Consider the following 8,044-nt stretch of genomic DNA (forward strand, 5'->3'; position numbering starts at 1 on the left):
TGTGGTAGGGGGAACTTGAGCTAAGACAGAGATATATAGGGTATGGTATTTGGCTATAGGGATCTCAAAAGCTTACACGGAGTATTTGGACACATATTCTTGGAAACAATAACATGAAAATAAAAGGCAGATTTCAACTTAATGACACACAAGTAGTACAGATTCTAGTCCATTATGACTGATACAGATTTTATTAAATTTTAGTAATAATTCTTCCAGCTCTGATAGTTCTAACTAGGAAGACTTGGTTCTTCAAGAATTGTTATTTCTTTTGATATTTTATTAATCTCATATCTTACTAAAGCATTCTGTTCTTAGCTGAATATAAAGAGGTGGGGTTGGGTACATTTTGTACTATATCCTTAGTGATCTGTAATTATATCCTGTCATTCAAATGCTAGTCTATTCAACTTTACAGAGCTTAAACATCCCTTAACATTTTACTTCTCCTAATACTAAATGGAACACTTAGATGTTCACAGAATTATCTTGGAACATGTCATGAGAATAAACAAAATGAATTGAAGTTATCATTTTGTACTTGGGGCCAATTATTTTAAAGGAAAAAGACAGGGAACTTATTTTTTTCATTGCAAAACTAATATAGCACTATTTTTAAAAATTGGGTAAATATGGGGCACCTGGGTGGCTCAGTCAGTTAAGCGTCTGACTTTGGCTCATGATCTCACGGTTGTGGGTTCGAGCCCTGCATCAGGCTCTGTACTGACAGCTCAGAGCCTGGAGCCTGCTTCGGATTCTGTGTCTCCCTCTCTCTCCCCCTCCCCCATTAGCGTTCTGTATCTCTCTGTCTCTCAAAAATGTATAAAAACATTTAAAAATTGGGTGAATAAATATATCATCAGTGGAAATATACTATCAAAACTGGTTATTATAATCTTGTGAATTTTTATGATACATTTTTTACACAATTGTAGCACTCATAAATTTTGTACTAAATCCTTTATGGAACTAATTTTGGAGCTTTAAGAAGTCATTCTGAGAAATTTGCTGGTCACATATAGTACTCTGGGATTATAAGCAGATTTCTAAGGAAGACTGTTTACCTGGTCCCCTTTCTTGAGTTACCTGTGTCTTCCAGGCTCTTTTAGGTCAGGGAATCTTGGTTGCCAAGTTTATAAAGGAAGTCACTATAAAATTTCTTAAGATACCAAGCTTTTAAAGTATTCTAATGATTTTTTAAAGCTTTGTTGAAGAGAAATATGTGTCCTGAGGGTAGGGTATTGCTTGGATTTGCATTTCAGAGTCTGAGCAAGACCTTTCTTTCCTTCTACATTTTAATTTTTTCCCAAGCTTTATGATAATAAGAGTTTATCTTTAGAGATGATGGTAAGCCTTAATGTGGGTCTTTTACATTGATTTTTGCTATGCTTTCAGTGAATTTTTACTATGAATACTCTTGCCCTTCAATTCTAGGGACTTTTATGATTTCTTTGATACTTTGTTTCCATTTTCTCTATTCTACTTTTTGAACCTTGTATTTTTAGCATATTAATACTCTTGGATTAATCATGTATATAATTTCTCTCCTGTTATGCATCTTTTTGTCTTTTCTGCTTTTGGCAGGATTTTCTCAGACTTATCTTTGAACTTCATAAGAGATTTCTTGAGTCTGGCGCCTTAGACCACTCGGCCATCCTGACACTCGCAATAAGAGATTTCTTTCCTTACTAACATTATATTTAAATTTTTAATTTATTAGTTAATTTTTAACACCTGAGACTTAGTGAACATATCAAAAGAAAGTACTCATACACACAGTTGCCAACAGAAACAGGTAGCTCAGTGGCATAATAAAAGATGGCTCATCAGGCCGTCTGTTGAATTGAGTATTCCACTAAGGATGCTTAGGTGTAGCCATAATACATTGATTTTTTTTGTTATTGTTGTTGAGAACTAACATCGTATTGTTTTTAACTTCCATGAATTCTTTTTGGCATCTGAATATTCTTTTTCTATGGCAGCACTCTTTTATTTCACAGATACATTATCTTGTTTAACCTAAGGCTATTATTATATTTTCATTTTCTCTGAGTTCATAGTTTCCACATCATACTCTCACAACTTTAAACCTAGTGGAAGAGAGTCTTCAAAAATATAAGCAAAATCCCCAGAGTTTGATTTTATGGCCTCTGATTGTCATAACTTGGATTACTTGCTCATTATTGACCCAGGTATTGTGTAGGGGGATGCACAATACATAAGTTTATTTATTTATTTTGAAAGAGAAAGAGAGAGAGAATGAGAATCCCAAGCAGGCTCCCCACCATCAGTGCAGAGCCAGACAAATGGCTCGATCCCAAGAATTGTGAGATCATGACCTGAGCAGAAATCAGGAGTCAGTAGCTCAACAGACTGCACCACCCAGGGGCCCCTGGAGATGCGGTTTTCACAGCTGGTTGAGAGTGGATCAGTGTTCTTCCCCTAGAACTCGACAGTCAGCTCTATTAGAACTGAAAGCGAGACAAGAGTAGTCCTCAAAGAAAACAAGCAGGCTGTTACTAGGAACAGAGCCCAGGGATATAAAATGGCCAAAAAAATAACACATACACTCACTAAAGCTCCTGGCACAGGGGTTTCCTCACAACCTGGCCCAGAGCTCAAAACACCACTGTCTGAATTCCTGCAGCAACCAGGTACTCACGATTTCAAGGAACCCAGTTAATATCCAGATAACATTGCTTTAAAATTTTTTTTAATGTTTACTCATTTTTGAAAGAGAGAAAGAAAAAGACAGAGGACTAGCAGGGGAGGGGCAGAGAGAGAGAGAGAGAAAGAGAGAGAGAGAGAGAGAGAGAGAGAGAGGGAGAGGGAGAGGGAGAGAGATACAAAATCTGAAGCAGACTCCAGGGTCTGAGGTGTCCGCACAGAGCTGGACACGAAGCTTGAACTCATGAACAGTGAGATCATGACCTGAGCTGAAGTCAGATGCTTAACCCACTGAGCCACCCAGGTGCCCCAGGACTTTTCAAGAAAGTCTTAGATTATGCCAAAGCCTAGCTTCCTTCAGCTATCATCTGTGATGGGTGTGCCTCGGAGTTAAGTGAAGGTAGCACTCATGTTCCCAGGTCTTTCTTTTCAGACGCAGCATCTCCTGTTGCTATAGCTCTTCCTCACCCGAAAGCATTTTGAATCTTGTTTCTATCTTAGATCTTCTCTTTTTTCCTCTAGATTTGTGCATTTTTCTGTATATGAGCAGCCTAGATTACAGAGTACCATCACTCAACACCATTGATTCAAATTGGTTTCTGAATGAAATGTAAGATCATGTAAAGAATTCATTTATTCACTTAATAAGTCTTGAGCTGTCACTATAATTCTTAAACCTTTGATGCACACTAGAGCCACTAAAGAAACTTGAAAATCCTGTAGGGCAGCTCGCAGGTCCATGCCCACCCCTGCTGCGGTCCCCAGCATGGGCCCTCACTGTTGGAGTCATTTATTGTGGTGCTTTAGGCTACACGTGTATCTTAAGCTCAAGAAGAAGTTAGATGATGTCCCAGATGCCTGGACACCTGCAGCGAGGGGACTCTCCAGGCCACATGCTTCTTTGAAGCCACGGTAGTGAGGAAATTGGTTCATTCCAAGAAGAGAGGTGATGGCTACGTGGACAAGGAGAGCAAGTTTCTAAAGCTGGTGGCTGCCGTTAAAGCCACGTTGGCTCAGGGCTAACGTGCCCTGAGGTCAGATTCCAGTGACCTTGGACCAGCCCCTCGTGGCAGATGCTTCAAGACAGGAAAGACTGAAATGTCTCATGGGTGCCTGGTCTCTTTCCCTGATATCCCTGTGGCTGCTGAGTGGGGGGCAGAGACTGACAATCCCTGGTCCTTGCACACGCGTGCACATGTGTGTGTGTGTGTGTGTGTGTGTGTGTGTGTGTCCCTGAGAGTGTAGCTTTGCACCCTCCCTTCCTTGCTTCTTCCTCTCCCTGCTTTTCTCCTTCTTCTGGCATCTTCCAGGCCCTGGCTACTCTCTGGTATTTGAGGTGGTCCTTCTTGGAGCTTCCTTCTCAGAGGGTGGTCAAGAGAGAGATCTGAGTGAGTGAGTTGCAGATTTCAGCAGCGTTGGCAACAGTTCAGTATTCAATAAGCATTGGATGAGTTTAACAGGAAGAAGAAGAAGAAAAAGAAGAAAGGGAAGGAGCAAGGGAGGGAGGAAGGGAGGGAGGAAGAGAGAGGCTTAAAAATCCTGATGCCCAGGCCACACACCAGACCAAAATTGGCCTCTCTGGGATGAGGGATGAGAACTCCAGCACTAGTACTTCTTTAAGCTCCCCGGGGATTCTGAGGTGCAGCTAGAGTGGAGAGCCACTGCTCTACTACGTGGCAGACCTCCTTAAAAATATAGTGTACGTGCTTACGGGTTTCTTTAATGTAGTTTTTCAGAAAATGAATTTGAGGCATCTTTGTATTATTTACCTCTGGCTAACCTTATTCTCTTTCTGCATAGGACTGTTCATCAAGTCACATCAGGGAAAGCAACCTGGGGCAAGATAAGCCATTCGGCCAATATATAATTATTGAGGTTTTGGAAAAATGAGTTTATATTAATACTAGGTAAAATCTTACTTTTATATAATTTTCTCAGTTTGGCTGATAACTCCTAGAGGATATTGTCTGAATTTATTTAATTGACCTAACACCACATCAAGAGTAATGTTATGTTCTGGTAAAAACTTAAGAGCTTTTGAAATTATTTTCAACCAAAAATAAATAGACTTTCAGGACTATGAATTAGAAGCCATCTGTGAAGCTGCTGAGTTTTATAGAAAAGCCTCCATTTAGACTGACATTTATCTTGTAATGTGGCAGTAGAAAAAAATTCTGAAACATTTGCAGAACAAAGGTTAAGGCCAAACTTACTCAGTGTGATGTTTATAAAGCATAAATCTGCACAGAAGAGGGTAGATTTTTATTTATGTTTAACAACAGTGTCTATTGTGTACTTTAAAATCTCATATTAAATAAAGTAGATTCACTGAGGAAAAAGGGAAGGAGGAGAGTTGAGAATGAGAAACGGAGAAGGTCTACTGAATCTTTGTGGGAGCCTTCTGTAAAATGTCCCCTTTCGTTTCCTGACTTTAGTGTTATTTATGTATTTTTAAAGTTTATTTATTTATTATGAGATAAAGAGATCATGAGCAGACAAGGGCAGAGAGAGGAGGAAAGAAAGAATCCCAAGCAGGCTCTGCATGAAGCCCAAAGGCAGGGCTTGAACTCACAAACTGTGAGATAACAACTTGATCTGAAATCAAGAGTCGGACACTTAACCAACTGAGCTACACAGGTGCCCCAGACATTTCCTGACTTTAGAACATTTCTGCAAATTTTTATTTTGAATATTTTCAAACATGTAGAAAAGTTGAAAAGAATATTGCAGTAATGTCTGTGTATCCTTATGAATTCCAAAGACCTGAGAACCAGGAGAGCTGATGACGTAGCCCTTGTTCAAAGGCCAGCATGCTTGAGAGCCAGGAAGAACCAAAATTTTAGTCCAAGTCTGAGGGCAGGAACTAGAGCTGGTATCCTACTTTGAAGGCAGTCAGGCAGGAAGAATTTTCTCTTAATGTATGGTAAGATCAATGTTTCATTTTATCAGGCCTTCAACAGATTGGATGAGACCCAGTCATGTTAGGGAAGACAAACTGTTTACCTATTTAAATGTTACTCTCATCCAAAAACCCCTCACAGAAACTTCCAGAATAATGTTTGGCCAAACATATCTGGACACACAGTGACCCAGTTAAGTTGACACATAAAATTATTAATTGTATTGATTTTCTATTGCTGCAAACTTATATCACAATTCTAAGTGATAGAAGTTTCTCTGAGTCAGGATCCTGGGCATGCTTAGCTGGGTCCTGTTCTTAGGCTCTCACAAGGCTATACAAAGTGTCCCACAAGGCTGCGGTCTCATCTGAGACTTGACTGGGTAAGGATTTGCTTCTAGGTTCGGCCAGGTTGTTGGCAGACTTCAATTCTTTGAGGGCTCTGATTTCTTGCTGGCTGTCAGCTGGGAGCCATCCTTGGCTCCCAGAGGCCACGACAGTTCCTTGCCTTGTGGGATCCCCGACATGGCCAGTTACTTCCTCAAAGGTAGCAAGCAAGGGAGAGAGGAACTCCACTCGGGCAGAAACCACAGGCTTACGTATTTTAATTACATAATCATGTGTATAAACATGTACATCCTGTCACCTTTGCCTTTTTTTCTTTTCTAGAAGCAAGTGACAGGTGCTGGTCGTATTCAAGGATAAGAAGTCACATAAGAGCATGAACACCAGTAGGTGGAGGTAGTGGGAGCCACTTTAAGTTTGTGCACCCAAGTCTCTATTTAGATATAAGAATTGCTAGCATTTTGGGGCTCCTGGGTGGCTCAGTACGTTAAGCATCTAACTCTTGATTTCATCTCAGGTCACAATCTTATGGTTCATGAGTCCAAGCCCCATGCTGGGCTTTGTGCTAACAGTCTGCTTGGGATTCTCTCTCTCCCTTTCTTTCTCTGCTCCTCTTCCATTCGTGCATGTGTTCTCCCTCTCAAAATAAATAAATAAACTAAAAAAAAAGAATTAACATTTTGCCATATCTGCCTTCTTTCTGTCTCTCCACACACACACATGCACACACACATACACACACTCACACATTTTTGTTGAACTACTTAAAAATACTTGTCATAATGAATGTTACCCTCTAAATATTCAAACATTCATCTGCTAAGAATAGTGGATTTCTACATAACTATGATACTGTTACCAAACTTTTCAAGAAAAATAATGATTCCATTCAATTATTTAGTATTCAGATCAGATTTTCCCAAACATGACTCTTATAAATTTTTGAAAACCAGCATTCAGTCAGGTTTCATGCATTATGCTTGGTTATGTCATTTTAGTTTCATGGTCTAACTCAACTATGCCACTGAGTTAAAAATCTTTTTTGAATTATGTTGTATGTACAAAAAGTACAAAAATCATTGGAAATTATAGCCATCATTATAATAAAGAAAAAGAAATAATCAGTCTAAAGATTATAAAGAAAGAAACTGTCTTTATTTATAGATGACATGATTGTATATATACAAAGAAAACCCCAAGGAATCTATAAACCATTAGAATAAAAAAATTCAGCAAGATCTCTTAATATGAGCATTATACAGACATCATTGCTATATGCTACTAACAAAAATTGAAATGATATATAAAAAATATCAATTATAATACCATGAAAAAGCAGCAAATCCCCAGAAAGAAACCTAACAAAAGCAGTGTAAAACCTCCCTTCTACATTGAAAATTATAAAATGCTGATGAGGGAAATTAATGAAGACAAATAAATGGAGAGATGTTAACTCTCAACAATTAATATTTAGATTCATATTAATTCCAATCAAAATCTCAGCAGGTATGTCAATGCAAATTGAAAAGGTGCTTCTAAAATTTATGTGGAACTGCAAACCATTGGACAAGGCAATGTTGAATGAGAACAAATTTGGAGGATTTATACTGCAAGATTTTAAAACATGCAATAAAGCTAGAATAATCAAGATGGTATGGTATTAGTTCAAGGAAAGACAAATAGATCAGTGGAATAAAACAGAATCTAGAAATATATACAAGCGTAAATTGTCACTTGATATATAATGAAGGATGCTGCAGGGGAAAATAGAACTTTTTCATAGATGGCCTTGGAGCAAAAGAATATTTAGGTAGGAAAAGAAGGAAACCTGACCCCATCTCACACCACATACAAAAATTAACTTAAGGTGGATCATAGACCTAGATGTGTAAAGTGAAACAATACATTTTCTAAAATAGAACAGATAAAAGAATCTTCCTGAATGTAGAGAGGCAAACATTTCTAAAATAGTAAACAGAAACCAATATCTGTAAAAGAAAAAATACTCTGGTGATTGAACTTCATTGAAATAATGCCTGTCCATGAGAAGACACAGTTAAGAAAGTAAAAGAAAGCCACAGATGGAGAAGATAGCTTCAGTGCTCATATTTGACAAAGTTCTCAGTTTTCTAG

The 8,044-nt window shown here is 38.4% G+C and overlaps 1 pseudogene; it reads left to right on the forward strand.

The window, feature by feature from the left end:
• Positions 1–2,545: 2,545 nt before the first annotated feature.
• LOC115293455 lies at positions 2,546–3,690 on the forward strand (annotated as a pseudogene).
• The last annotated feature ends 4,354 nt before the right edge of the window (positions 3,691–8,044 follow it).

The sequence above is a fragment of the Suricata suricatta genome, chromosome 6 (genome assembly GCF_006229205.1).
Source record: "Suricata suricatta isolate VVHF042 chromosome 6, meerkat_22Aug2017_6uvM2_HiC, whole genome shotgun sequence".
Classification (NCBI taxonomy): domain Eukaryota; kingdom Metazoa; phylum Chordata; class Mammalia; order Carnivora; family Herpestidae; genus Suricata; species Suricata suricatta.